Genomic DNA, 15,861 nt, shown 5'->3' with positions numbered 1-15,861 from the left:
GTTACAATTGCAATTGATATAAGTAAGATCCCTTTTTAATACACAAAATGATAATCAATTAAAATCTACAACAATTTCTATAAAAATATTTCTAAAATTGTGTTACCATGGCAACAAATATATTAAAATCCCTTTTCTATGATAAAACTTAAAAAAAAACATGTTAGCTTGAAATAAGGATTTTAAAAATTAAAATATTTTAAGGCATATGTATTTACAAAAATAAACTGAAAATTTCCCATGAAAATATTAAGAATGTTTTGTTTTATGACAGTTTTTGTAACATGGGTAATAACCATAAGAATAAGGTAGATTTGTCATTGTTTCTTCATAACTTGTCTTTTACATGCTGATAATAAATGACTACTTTGGAAAAAAAGAAGCTTCTATTACTATGAAATTTTATTTTTGTGATGCTTACTTAAAACAGAAAAATACAGCTAATTTAAATCTTTCATATTTTCTTTGAAAGCATTATTCAAATTGCGTTACCATGGCAACATATGCAATAAATTGCTTTTTCTACAATAGTACTTAAAAATAAAAGCTTAATTTAAAATAATGTTTCTTGTATTTTTTTTTTTTTGTTGGATTTAACGTCGCACCGACACATGATAGGTCATATGGCGACTTTCCAGCTTTAATGGTGGAGGAAGACCCCAGGTGCCCCTCCGTGCATTATTTCATCACGAGCGGGCACCCGGGTAGAACCACCGACCTTCCGTAAGCCAGCTGGATGGCAATGTTTCTTGTAAGTTGAATATAATGAAGTATATATATTCGAAAGTAAAAGTTAAAAATTATATGTGAAAAGATGTAAAATGTTTGGTTTTATGACAGATTTCGTAACACGGGTAATAACCACAAGAATAAACTATTTCAGTCGTTGTTTCTTCAGTTTGTGTTTTCACTTATTGGTAATCACTGGCTATTTTTAAATAAATGAATCTTCTTTTACAAAGAATATTTAGATATTCACTTAAAGTGCAAAAATCTAGCTGGCTAAAGTCCTTCACACTTTCTATAAAAACATTATTAAATTATGTTACCATGACAACATATGCATTTGATTCTGTTTTCTACAGTAGTATTTTAAAAAAAGAGCTAAATTTGGAAAAGTGTTTCAAATAACTTGAATATTATAAAGTGGTATGTATTCAAAAATATTATCTAAAAATTTCATGTTAAAAAATTAGAATGTTTTGTTTTATGACAGTGTTTGTAACATGAGTAATAACTATAAGAATAAAACCTTTCTGTCATTGATTCTTCATAACTTGCCTTTTACCTGCTGGTAATAAATAACTTTTTTGAAATAAATGAAACATATATTACTATTGATTTTTTTATTGTTTATGCTTATTTTAAAGTAGAATACCAGAAAGTACAGCTAATTAAAAATTTTCCATATTTTCTAGGAAAATTGTGTTATTATGGCGACATATGTTTTAAATTCCCTTTTCCTACAATAATACTTAAAAACAAGAGCTTATTTTAAAAAAAGTATTTCTAATAAGTTAAATATTTGAAAGTATAAGTATTCAGGAAAGAATTCTGAAAATTTCACATAAAAGCTTTAAAACAGCCATGTTCTGTAACAAAAGTAGTTATGTAAGAATAAACATTTCAGTCATCCCTTTCCTCATAATCTGTTTTTTTTACTGGCTAGTTATAACTGACAATACAAGAAAGTGAACATTTTTTTACCATTACATTATATACTGTAGATCCCTTATTGAAATACAAATCCATAATTTCAATGAAATATAATTTGAATTATGTTACCATGGCAACATACATACTAAATTCCTTTTTCTAAAAATACTTTAATAATTAACACAACAGCTTAACTTTTGATGAAGGTTACACTGCTACAAGCTCTGGTGAAAAGTAAATATTTATTTCCAGCCAATACTTTAATGTAGGTAACTGAAATTACAATCTTTACTTGATGTTTAACCTTAACAGCTAAACACATCTATATGAACAGCAAAACAGGCTAAAGTGTTGTGTATTAAAACGTTTGAATTCAACAACAATTTCTATCTTTTACATTCACTTCCTTTTTTTCAGTTCTCAGAAAAATCCTCGCCAATCACAATTTCAGTTTTCAGTTGAAGTGGTTTGGGACAAACAGAATCCTTTGACCTTTCAGACAAATACTATTCTCTTATGAGTTCATACAGGTACCATTGTCAGGCTTGTGTCATTCCATGTCAATAATATTCGTTTGGCAAGGGGGAGTAGATTTTAGTAAGTTAACTGGACTGTCACTTTTAACACTAACAATCCAGGTGTTTCTGCAGACATGATAAAGTGGTAATACTTGGTTATCTTCTTCAAAAGTTTAAAATATTGTGATAAGATATTTCTCCACTGGTAGAGTGTGACAGGATTTAAATCATTGTTGACCAACTGTGCAGTGCTATGACCTTTCTTTGATGACTGACACACTGTCTGTGTCAGCAATATCATGTATTATTAAAGGTCTCAGCATTCACCCTCCTCCACAGATTCTTCTAAATTCAAAAGTGCAAGTCAGATTCAAACTTTGCATGGTCTGTGATCATTGTTGAATATTCAATCGATTTGTGATATCCTGTAACAAATAAGTAAAACATATTATTTTAAATGATTAACTAGGTGTCTCTTTATTTGATAAAAGCAGAGTTATCACTATTTGATAATAGATGATTCTTTAATTTCTTCAACCAATGCTCTAAAATACTGACAAACAGACTGACAACAGCGTGCTGTCAGTATATAAAATGTACTTTGTTTGTAGATTTTGATTACTGCAAATAGAATGTTCTAAAAAAACATTTTTTGCATTTATTGGGTTAACCCTTAACCTGCTAAATTTGTAAAATTGACTACTCCATCTTTAAATAGAGACAGTACCATTTATAGCTTATAGGGGGTTTTCATAGAAAATTTGCTAAGTATCAAGCACTGCAGATCATGATCAGACTGCACAGATGTGCAGGTTGATCTTGATCTGCACTGGTTGCAAAGACAGACATAGATGCCTCATGCAGCCTAAGGGTTAAAAGTATACACTGTTTTAACAGCTATCAAAAATGGTTGTTACCTAGTAAAAGTCTCCACAGACCGTACCACAGCAAGATGTTATTTCTATTCTAGCTAGCAGCATTGTCAAAATGGAATACCAATACAGGTAGTGATGTACCATGCTCACAAGTTGTCTGCCCCTTAACCAACTGAGTTGCTTCATAAACAAGAGGAAACACTTGCCTTCCTGAAAAAAGATTTAAAAGTCTTTGGTAAAAGTATCTGTTATCTTCATGTATCTCAGGAACCTTTACAGTCTTCATTCTAATCTATATTCTTAGTGCAATAAAACTAGTAAAAATTCAATCACATCACAATTTCTAAGTCAGGAATGGGTTAATTAAATTTGAAAATAATCACATTACAATTAAACTAAATTACAATTAATTGATTTACTTCGAATACTTAATTAAAATTCCTATTATTTAGAGCTATATTCTACAAGTTAATGAGATATCAATTTATACACATGTACATGTTGTGTTAAGCATTCAAATTATCCATGTACTTATTTAGTGCCACAGACTTTTCTCAGGCTAATAGCCAATGTAATGAAGACTTTACACCAACTGATCCTCCTCAAAACCATATTGTTGAAATTAAATTTCAATAACGCCAGTTTTGTCAGTTTAAGCCATTTAATAGTCATAGTACATGTACATACATTGTACAAATCATTAGTGTAGAATTAGACTAATTTTGAATTGGCTCCAACAAAACCTAGACAGAGGTATAAATAAATAATATATTGCATTAAAATTTTAATCAGAGCCATTAGCTGCATGTTACTTACCTGATTCCTAAAAGCACATCCAAAATATGTTACATTTTCTTGGGATCTTAAAGTAAACAGACCAATTTCCTGGCTGTTGTAGGGTATATGAACCAGCTGTATAGTGGAATGAACCATCAAAGGAACAAGGAATATTATCTGAAAGATGATACATTACATGTACTGTAAACATCACTAAAAATCAAAAACTTCATGAATACTAAATTAATAATGTGTCTGTGAAAGGTTTCATTAACTTACCACAAAATACTATAAAAGTTATTATACTATGAATCTATTTTTTAAAGGATCATAAATTGTTTTACACACAGCAAGGCTCAAAAATTTCAAAATTAAAAATATTTTCATTATATGGCATAAATTCCCACTATCCAAAAAAAATTATCCTGTTACAAAACATTCTGTATCAACAATAATGGAAAGAAAGTAGTCACCTGACAGAAATAACATGACTTATGAGACCCACAGCAAAAACAGTTACCATTTTATAAATGGAAGTGTCTAGACATCCGATAACCAGAAACCTAGCCGGTGTTCTAGCCAACCAGTAACAGGACGCCTAGCCTATCCAAATTTCTATCCTATAGGGGTTTTCTAGGTGTCCGGTAAACAATTTTAAAATATTGTATACGCCTTAAAGGTGAATATTCAAACCTATGCCAAAAAAATGATACAATAAATTTATTTCCTTACAGTATTCATATATAAAAAGATCGCCGAACAACTAGAAAAACATTCGCGGAGAGGCTAGTCGTATTGTTGCCGGACAGCTAGAATGCAGGGTAGGCGTCCGGTTACCGGACATCTGCATATTTCCTTTTAAAATACCTTGGCTACTACTTGAGAGGGGACTTTTCGAGAAATGATGTGACACAGGCAGGCATCTATAAGTCTGCATCAAATTTATTAATTATCATTGCTACATGTATAATGTATTTTTCCATAATAATGCTTACTATGGACAATGAACTAATTTGATGAATCCTGGTCACCTCGAGTAAGAAGCTGCCTGCCTTCAATAATCTTTGTGATAACCCAACTGGACATTTTATATTAAATACACAGGCATAGTGAAATCATCTGTGTTTAGTGGCCACAAGATAAATTTCATAAATTTCCCTCGGTATGTTCTGGATGGTGACGGGTCAAAACGGCCCAAATCCATGACGTTCCGTAACCAAAACGGTCCAAAACCAAGACGGCCCATACCATGACGGACCAGTTTTCATTAATAACCAAGAATAACCAAGAATTTCAAATAATTCTTTTTATTTATGTTTTATTTATTTACATAGCAAAAATGACAACAAATTTTATTATACATATAACTGGACAACAGGGCAGGACACGAAAAAAACATCTATAACATGAACATTAATTAATTTTTAAAGCAATTTTTAAAGCAATTAAAGCAATTAAATGCCCATAAAAGATAAATAAATATGGATAGGAAGTACGAAAATAGCCATATTTTTTTTTTAACTTTTGTATCGTAATATAGATACGATCATTAGACACTTAAAAAGCAAAATGAATTATTTTATTCTAGCAATTAAGAAGTGAATAGCGATTATTATTAACATTTGTCAAAATTGCTTAAAGAATATAACTTTTTATATGCGAAAATAAGCTCTTTTTTCATTTATATCTAAATTAAATTTATTTCATACCATCATACAGAAACGAGCATTATACACTTATACAGCAAAAATTAATGATTTTAGTCCAACAATTAGGATTAATACTGTACTTTATGTTACTTTAAAGATTTCTTTTTGCCCATACTCGTATAGAAAAATGATTGATATTGTACCAAAAATGATTAAATGAATAGCCATTATTTATTATGTGAGCGTCAAAATCGCTAAAGAAGTAAAGAATTTCAAATAATTTCAAATAATTATTTTTATTTATTTACAGAGCAAAAATGACAATAAATTTTATTATATACAATGACAACAAATTTTATTATACAAATAATTTGATAATTGGACAGGACACGAAAACATACTTAAACATAAAATGAACATGAACATTAAATATTATCAGTATGACTGAATACGATAATACATATATATTGGAAATGCTGATAATCAATAATATACAAAACTGAATATGTAAAACGAAACAGGACACAAACACACTTTATACAAGAACAGATAAAACAACACAATAATTTAAACATATTCAAAGTAACTTCAAGATAATCAGAATAAAGACAAGAAACGAACAACATACAAGAAAACACTTAATATAATAAAAAACAAAAACAGAAGTATTTACACTATAATAACATATATAATCACACATTCATTTTTCAGTCTAGTTTTTAAGTCTTTGTAGTACACTTCAGTTACACTCTGACTCCGTAGAGCTCGCCACATCTTTTGAGGAATTTAGATGTTGTGATGTTACCCTCTTCATATTGGTCCCAGATGGAGCTTAGACTTTTCTCCAACCTCTTGGACCGTCCTCTCATGTTTCTTCCCAGATCACCTGCGCGGATCGCCATTTTCACATCGTCTGCCTCGGTTTGTAGTAGCGGCACCAGTCTGTAGAATTGCAGCCCCATGTTCCCCGCTTTACTGTTTAGACGGTAATGCCAGCCTGAAATTAAACATGTGGAATTAGATAACCGTACATAACAATGTAATCATAATCAAGACAATAAACGCTTATTACACAACAAAACACGTATTTTTTTTTTACAAAACAAAAACGGAACTATTTATAGTATAATAACATATATAACATATAAATGCACTTTTCTTTGTTATCTTTTATACAGACATATACTATTTTACTAGCACTTTTATCAGTGACAAGTTTGACGTCGCGGGAGTGAAATAAAGCCATTAAATAAAAATGATAATACACTAGTGTAATAAAGCTTTGACGTCGACGTCATTTATAGTGAAGGAGACATCGGCAGAGCCCCGTATTTTATTATTTTATTCAATTCGTTTAAGAAATTCAATATGAAAAGACACTCATGTAATATTCTCTATTTAATTATGTTATATTTGCATGTTTTCTACCTACCCTCAACGTCGTTGTTGGTTCTCACAGTCTGTCTGAAGACAGACCAAGACTCAACGGGGAACACAGAGCTGTGTATCCACTGGCGTTCGACATATTCCACTAAACGCTGCGTTGCATCTGTAGTTGCCTGTCCTTGAAGAGCGTCGAATGCCCGACGGATATGCGATGACGGCAAGCTGAAGGGACAGGATCTGGCGTATAAATGAGTGGACACCTGTTCTACGCTGGTATGTTTCGGACAGACCGACATCTACGACCCGACGCCAAACCGCTTGGGACCAATGGAAAGCACATCCCTTGATCTCCACACCAGGAAACGCTTCCCGTACCGCTAACCATGCCGCTGAAAGTTTAAATAGTTAGGTAATTGAAATCCGTATTAGTTAAATGAACATAAGGTGAAAGGTATTTATTAAGAAATATGTACTGAAACAGTAACAGAAATTAATGAATTATTATTTGTTTGCTGAATAGTTTGTACATTTGATTTTCACTTTATGTGTTTACATAAGTGTTCAGGTGTTTCAAAACTGTAACAAAAGAAGTGTTCTGCTTTGAAACACGTGACATGTTTAACGTTGGAACATAAGTATTTTTTAACCACAGCAACACTGTGTATTTCTAATGTAAACACGTGAAAAGTGTTTCAAAAAGTGTTTAAAAGTGAAACGCCCGTTTTTACAGTGAAGTGTTTTCTTACAACCTGGTTAATCACTGACTGTTAATGACATGTGGAAATCTGGACAGCTTCAAAATTCTGAGGTTCTATAATTATAACTTTAACTGCACTTTAGTAAGCTTTTAAGTTAATGTCTTACCTGTCTCAAAGTCAAGTACAAAGCCCTCCACCCGAACCTGACCAACGCTTCATTTCAGAGCCTCGAAGACCTGTAGGTAATCGTCTTTGGTTTTCCTAGACATAAGGACGAATGCTAGCGGAAATTGTTGTGTATCCCCGTCCTTCTCCACGAAAGCTTGGATTGACATCAGCGGGCCCTGTCTTTTGAAAGGTGCGCCCAAGACCTGAATGAAAACACATTTTCACATATCATGCAAAAGGAACTCTCTAACATGAATTGTCGACATTTCGTCGTGTTAATCAAATATCTGGTATTTTTTATTTTGTATTGAATGGACTTGTAATTGAAATCCACAAATGTGCGTCCAGTGTGTACAAGAACTCTTTTGTTACCACTTAAGCGACGAACTTACAAGAAGTCTACTCTAACAGTTTATCTTTAATACATGTTACATACTTTGTTGATAAATCTAAATATGATATAATATTAATGTTCAAGCACGATGGCACGTGCACGCGTACAAAAATGTTATTGTTGTACAGGTTGTACTTCATTTCAATACATATTTTTTTATATTGAACTTATTATTACAAAAAAGAAAACTACCATATTAATTGTTGATTAACTTACTGTTCCTGAATTGGACGAACCGAATCTATAAAGCGCCTGTTAGATATGTCGAATGATATACTGGAATCACTGTTGTCGTCACTGTCTGCATCCATGAAGATCGGTTCGGGATCTGGTTCTGTTGGTAAGGTGTTGTCGTCATCTATTTCGAGGGCTGTAGACTCTGCGACTGGCACCGGAAATAACTCATGGCCTTCTGGAATCTACATAAATATGAAAAAATATAATAATTATTTTTACGGATGCATATATCAAACTTTGAATTATTGTTGTATTCCAGATTTTTATCAAGAAACGACTTCTGACCGGAACCTTCAATATCACTAATGCAGACAGTTGTCGATATTTATATGTATCATTTATAAAAAGAACAAGAGCTAATTTGCTAAAAGTACATGTCAGAGTTATGGGACTTGACCCAGAGAGGTTGGTAATTGACCTAGAAAAAGAAAAAATAAGTTTCAAAGCTATATGCCTTTAATTGATGGTTGTATGTACTTGCATGCAAAAACTTAACCAAGGTGTGACGCCGACGCCGACGCCAGGGTGAGTAGAATAGCTAGACTATTCTTCGAATAGTCGATCTAAAAATGTTAACATACCGTATCTTAAACTAGCTTTATGACATTAGGAAATAAAAATGTAGTAAGAAAAGTTTTATTCATCGGCCTAGCAAATTAATAGGCAACACTTACACTACGTTCTAAGATAGGTGGCTCATCAGACTGCTGGATATCAATAGGAGTACTCAGTTCAAGAACGGAAGGTTGGTCGTCTACCATAGTTTCCATCTCATACACAGGTACCTGGTAAAATAGAAAAAAAGATGTCGGCATGCATTTTACATTTAACTTTAACAAAAGTAAACATCACATGCTTCCCAGATAAAATCCGAAACCGGAAACATAGCGAAGGGGAAACAACTGATTTTGAACGAAATATTTTGCCTCAGGCGTAATACCACTATTTTTTTACAGGTCTGATGTCTAAATATTTTTTCTGTAGTAGGCTGTTATCAATTATGTAACAAGCAGTCGTACATTAACGGTCAAACTTTTGCTAATTAAAACATGTGTAAGAAAGCTGCGCGCGTAAACTTGGCGCAACTTTAAACGTCGTTTCTCGATATCACGTCATGCCGCATCTGGACCGGTTTTCAAAGACAACGTCACATATGAGTACTGTGAAGATTAGCGATTTTCCTTTTCGATCAGATAACACCTCACTTACTTTCCAGACAAATCGGAAACTTTTCCTTCGTCTCACTAAATTGACCATATCTACATTCCGAGGTAAACTCCTGATGCCAGTAGGACTTTGATGAATCTATGTACAACTCATATCTTTTTTTTGCAAACACTTCAATCTAAAAGAAGAAAATGCATAACAGGAAATTGTTTTCAAATATTTACAAGATACAATGTATGTCTAAAATTTTCGTCGGTAGACAGCCCTTGTTTTCCCGCCGCAACCCAAACTGAAGCCAATGTTTAGACCTAAGCAGTTTCAGCTAAATGTCAGATAATCCAATAACTTATTAGACGGACTGCCCTACAAAGCAATTCTCCATAGCTATATCAAAGTAAAACTGAACTATCTACAATGGTCCTAACTGAGCTCCATGCCATTACTATCTTATTCCGTCAAGTTAAAATTATATTTCAATATGTTTTAACAATAGTTTAATTAAAATGTACTGCTTTTCAAACTATCATATCAATAACATTTATAAAACATGACGACAAGAAAGGTGACCCAGAAAACCTAGAAAACTGGCGCCCTATTTCTTTATTAAATATCGATTATAAAATGCTTGCAAGAGTTTTGGCAATGCGTCTACAGAAAGTATTGCCAAAAATTGTTAACTTAGATCAACAAGGTTTTATAAAAAATCGTTTTATTGGTTACAATATTCGCCAAATTCAAGATGTTATTGATTATGTGGAGTTTTTAAATGAAGAGGGCATTGTTTTATTTCTCGACTTCAAGAAGGCTTTTGATACAATAAAATGGAATTTTATGTTTGACGTTTTGCGTAAATTTGGCTTTAAGAATACTTTTGTTACATGGGTTAAAATACTTTACAATGATATTTATTCTTCCGTAATTAACAATGGCTGGAAGTCTCGCTTCTTCTCAGTTACACGTGGTATTAGACAAGGATGTCCATTATCTGCTCTATTGTTTATTTTAATTGCTGAAATTCTGGCGACTAGAATTAGATCATCAGTTTGTTTATCTGGCATTAAAATCGAAACAGGCACACAGATTAAAAGACTTTTAATCAGCCAGTTAGCTGACGATACAACATTATTTTTACACAATACAGATGAAATACCAGTTGCACTGAAAATTCTGGATACCTTTGGAAAACATTCTGGCCTTAAGCTAAATGTGTTAAAAACATAATTAATTCTTATCGGAAAATGCAAAAATGACAACAAAACTGAAATTTATGGAATAACAATTAAGAAATATGTAAAAGCACTGGGTGTCTATTTTAGTACAAATAAGACTGAATGTGAAAAATATAATTGGGATAATAAATTAGAAGACTGTCAGCTTATGATAAACAAATGGAATAGTAGAAACTTAACATTTTATGGAAAGACAACTGTAATAAAATCGTTGTTTTTGCCAAAACTAACATATCTAGTTCAATCGTTACCGACACCAAAATACGTTATTTCAAAAATTAACACAATGATTTTTCAGTTCATTTGGTTAAAATAAAAAAGAAAAAATCAGAAGATCTGTCTTAATTGGGCCTAAAGTTAATGAGGGTTTAGATATACCTAATATTGCATCCTATAACAAATCTCTGAAAATGAAATGGATCCAAGCATTGAAACAAAACAACAATGCTAACTGGAAAGTTATCCCTAATGTAATTCTTAACCAATTTGGCAAAAATTTACTGATTTTATATATGAATATTGACTCTATAAAATCCCTTCCAAAAACTAGATTACTATTGTTGCCATTTTATAACGAACTGTTAGAGTATTACATAGAATTTAATAATACTCTCAATTCTCAAAAGCCAAAGACATATTATGATATTAGAAAAGAAATCATATGGGAAAATAAATACATCAAATATGCAGGAAAACCACTATATTTTGAAAGCTGGATTAATTCCAATATTGTATTTATTAATGATATTGTAAAAGATGGGAAAATAGACGAAAATGTTATTTTAAATAAATTGCAAAATAAAGTGAACTGGGCAGCTGAAACTTTCAAAATAAAGAAAGCAATACCTAGAACATGGCAAACAATAATAAATACTGATGAATCATTAAAGACAAAGATCAGAACAAATTTATCGTGCATAAACTCTAAAATAGATGCAATGACTAATAAAACTATACGTGCAATTTTCCTGGAGAATAAAATAGAGAAACCCTACCAACATAATTACTGGGAGCAGTATTTTAAAACAAAAATATACCGGCAAAGTGTTTACTATATAATAAACAATGTAATCGCCGATAATAGGGTCAAACAACTACGAATGAAAATAATCCATAGAATAGTACCAATAAATGAAAATCTTTATATCTGGAAAATTCTCGATAATCCTTACTGTAACTGTTGTAACAACATAGAAACTGCAGAGCATTTTTTTTTACTGCCAGCATGTAAAACTTCTATGGGAAAATATTCAAAACACTTTCCAAAGGCTACACATCAATCACTCATTTAAATGTATGAAATATCTTGTCATTGGTTATAAACCGACATATCATAAATACGCAGCTATTAATATCATACTCAGTCAGTTAACCTATAGTATTTACAAGTCGTACTTTTTAAGTAACAGGCGTTCAAATTTTATTAATGAGACTAAAATATTTTATGATGACCTCCTTGTATTAGAACAATATTACAAAAACAAAATGTCACGTAATTATCTGTTGTCCAAATATTTGCATCTTTTTAAAGATATTGTTTGAGTATCCACAAAATATAAATACATCAAACAGACCCTTTTTTTTTCGCTTTCAACAATAGGTATGTTATATGATGTCTTTTTATATAGAGTTATTTTTAATTTTATGAATAATCGTCGCATAAAGACAACTTCAAAATTATTTTGAGGCTGTCCAGATAGTGTGCGCAATTTAAAGATACAAACTACATACCGGTTTTGATAATGTTATGTTTATTTTTTCTTTAAATAGTTTGACAAGTATGAGAATATCTTAGAAATTCAAATGTATTATGAAACAATAACGATTGTTAATGATATATATTAGCATACTTTTTTATTTGTAACTATTATTATTGTACATTATTGATGTTTTAAAGAAAATAAACGGACTGCTTCAGTAGTTCCAAAAAGAAAAAAAAACATGACGACAGCGATCAAATATTGTGTGGGATATAGGAGAATTTTTTTTCTGAAAATGAAGTGATTTTATGAAAACCTCGCTTATATTTCCTGTGTCTTATAACTTCGAATCATAACACTGATAGATATGTACAGTGCTTCCAGAAAAAAATAAATGTTTGTTTAATTAATATGTATTGTTGCTATTGCTTTTATATAATAAGTGGGACAGACTTCGAGAGGAATAAAAAAATGGTATAATACCGTTTTCCTTGGATATATGTACTGATCTTCAGCGACTACGCGTTCATCAGCACGGTATACACGATGGAAGGTGTCTTCGTTGCTTGGATATCCAGAAAACAAACACTGAGCTGTAAAATAATTTTAAAATCCTATGTTGGTTTTAATATGCCTCCCAAGGAAGTGTGTACAGACTGCTTTTTTAAAACATTGTCTACAAAAATAATTACTAACATTGTTTAAAAGTTTTGATTATTTCTGTTTAGGTATGCACAACTTATTTAACTTTCAATGTGTTGTTATTATTATAAATGTTGCTCGCAGAACAGAATTTAAGTTACATGATAAAGACATTTACATTTCTTGTAACTCCTACAGTATAAAATCGCCGCTATATAAATTACGTCTTTAAAGTCGAAATTCATATTGGAGAACAATAAATTGTTCGTTTTTGAAGCGGTATCGTCGTTAGGTCTAATTGTTCGAAAATTACTTAATATAGGGTGATGCAAAATAACTAAATATTATAAGATAACATGTTTGATACTTAGAGGAAAAATCGTATTGTTCAGATGTTGTAACAAGTACACTTGCCTTCCTGGCATTTCGGGAGCGTTTTTAATGTTTTCTTTCCTAACAAGTACTACATAGTTTTCCAATAGACGCCATTGCATATGTATATATATATATATATACTGGATGATCAAGCGACATAAATGAGACCACAAGGCTACATGGTATAATAGAAAGCCTTGGCCATATATTTTATGAATGACAAAATGGTCAGGATGTATTTTTTATGAGACCTAAGACAAGAAGTTCGAAACTGGGTCATCTGTATTAGAAAATCAGACCACTACACCAGTTTATAGAAAAAAGTATACATAAAAATTGTGAGAATGTTTCCCTTTATGAAATCTAGGTTGAGTTGTATGGACTCAAAAAATAGGTCGTTATGCAAATAATATAAAACCCTTTAACACATCAAAGGCCACAGCGTCTACCTGAGTTACATGAACCTTGTCAGAATGTTTTACTTTATGCAGTATAGATAAAGTTTGAAACTTTGTTATCTGAGTCTAAAGTAGATTACTAGGTCAAATAACAATAAAAAATATAAAACATTTTCATTCTTATTTTCATGAAATCTAAATCAAAATATTGTCGTTTTTAAAACTAGGTGAATTTCGAAAATAAGCTATATAGGGTCATAAATCATGTTATTAGGCCACAAATCATAGATAAATATTATTTAAACACTAATGGCTACATTTTCTCTCGTCCATTTACAAGAAATCCTGGCAGAATGTGTGCTTTGATAAAACATATGTGATCATTTGTTAAATACTATGTCATTATGTCATTATTTCAAATTTCAAATGTAGATTTAACATAAGAGAAGCAACATTTTCCATTTGATTTACATTAAAGCTGGACAGAATGTATGTCTTCATGAAATCTCGAACAAGTTTTCAAAAGTTTGTCATTTAAGTAAAAAATAATGTCATTTGGTAAAATCATAAATACTTCGCAAACACTTTTGATGCTTCATTTTCTACATGAAAATAAGTTAGAATATTGTCTTGCTCAAATGCGAATTTGACTTCTCCTGAACAAAGGTTAGTAGACAAGGTCAAATCATAGAACAGAAGCATTGTAAACATAAATGGAGACCACATTATCTACCTGATCTAAATGAAACCTAGCCAAAATATTTGTTCTTATGTAATGAATGCCAATTTCAGAATTGGCCAATACGAGGTTAAAACCTGTGTCACCATGTCTTATCACTCTGACCAGGTTTCATATGCAGATGCTCTAGAGATTCAACCAGTTTTCTTCTCTGATTTGACCTATTGTTCCAATACTTTTAATTGCATATAACCCAGTTTCTATCTTTAGCTGCTAGAGTTTCATTAAAGGTTCCATGTAAACCATCGTACGAACACATTTGCGTACTGTTACGTGTGCAAATGTGTTCTGCTGAAGGGGCATGGACGGTAGTATATGCTTTTCCGCTACCGTCCATGAACAATTTCAATCAAACCGAGCTTGCATTTTCTTTTTTGTCGTGTTGGACAACCTGTGGAGTTTCTACTTTTTCTGTTTTATTAAGAAACACATTGTGATCAATTTTCATGCAGTGCACGTCAACACTGTAACATCTATAGTGTTTACAAGGTTTACTGTAATTAGATCAAGTGAACACCTTAAACATTTCGTCTGGTTGGTTCCAATACTCCCACTTTAACAGCTTTAGGTATAGGTTAATCACCCCTTGGATGTGGTGCCTGCTCTTTGATTTTTGTGATATGCAGGCTTTATAACCATAGATTCCACCTCTGAATTCCAGTTTGTTTAGTTCTGTCTATTGTTTTCTCGTTTAGGGCAAACCCTCTATTCTAACTTGGGACCAAAAGCCGCTTTTCATGAAATTGCACTCTGTGTATCATTAAAGGTTCAATGTGCACCGCCGTATGAATACATCTGTGGGTGTCTGGTACTTGTAACATGTGTAAATGTTGAGTTCTGCTTAACTCGGGGCTAGAGGATGTGGACGGTAGCTTGCATTTCCACTACCGTCCTTGAACAGGCTTGATCAAACCGAGCCTGCAACACTGTTTGGAAACCTGTGGTTTTCTATTTTTTTCTATTTAGGTAATTTTGATTAATTGAAGGGTCCGTATAACTGTTGTTGAAGTGGTGCATGTGACCAAATACATTATTTGTGAGTTTCACGGTGATTGTTGAGGAAAAGTTACCTTTAACGTTGACACACTTATTAGTCATTACTCTGATGTTACTGAAAAAATATTGTATCACAAAACCTGACCGAAATCTAATTGTCATGTATATGCAATGTAAATTTCATGAAATGCATCAAAGTGTTTAACAATACAATTGTTACAGATGGACGGGACGGACGAAGGGTGATGATGACAGCC

General features: G+C 31.9%; 2 long non-coding RNA genes across 2 annotated transcripts; both read right to left on the bottom strand.

Annotated features, from left to right (window-relative positions):
* Positions 1-1,253: 1,253 nt before the first annotated feature.
* Positions 1,254-4,062, bottom strand: LOC128559925 (uncharacterized). The gene is made up of 3 exons (XR_008372770.1): positions 3,866-4,062; positions 3,092-3,259; positions 1,254-2,599 (listed from the first exon to the last, which is right to left on the bottom strand). It is a non-coding gene; the product is annotated as an uncharacterized LOC128559925 (long non-coding RNA).
* Positions 4,063-5,200: 1,138 nt separating this feature from the next.
* LOC123561609 (uncharacterized) lies at positions 5,201-15,676 on the bottom strand. The gene is made up of 7 exons (XR_006688464.2): positions 12,938-15,676; positions 9,568-9,703; positions 9,033-9,143; positions 8,338-8,540; positions 7,726-7,930; positions 6,908-7,250; positions 5,201-6,472 (listed from the first exon to the last, which is right to left on the bottom strand). It is a non-coding gene; the product is annotated as an uncharacterized LOC123561609 (long non-coding RNA).
* Between the last annotated feature and the right edge of the window lie 185 nt (positions 15,677-15,861).

This window comes from Mercenaria mercenaria, chromosome 10, assembly GCF_021730395.1.
Source record: "Mercenaria mercenaria strain notata chromosome 10, MADL_Memer_1, whole genome shotgun sequence".
NCBI lineage: Eukaryota > Metazoa > Mollusca > Bivalvia > Venerida > Veneridae > Mercenaria > Mercenaria mercenaria.
This window is presented reverse-complemented; position numbering and strand designations above follow the sequence as displayed.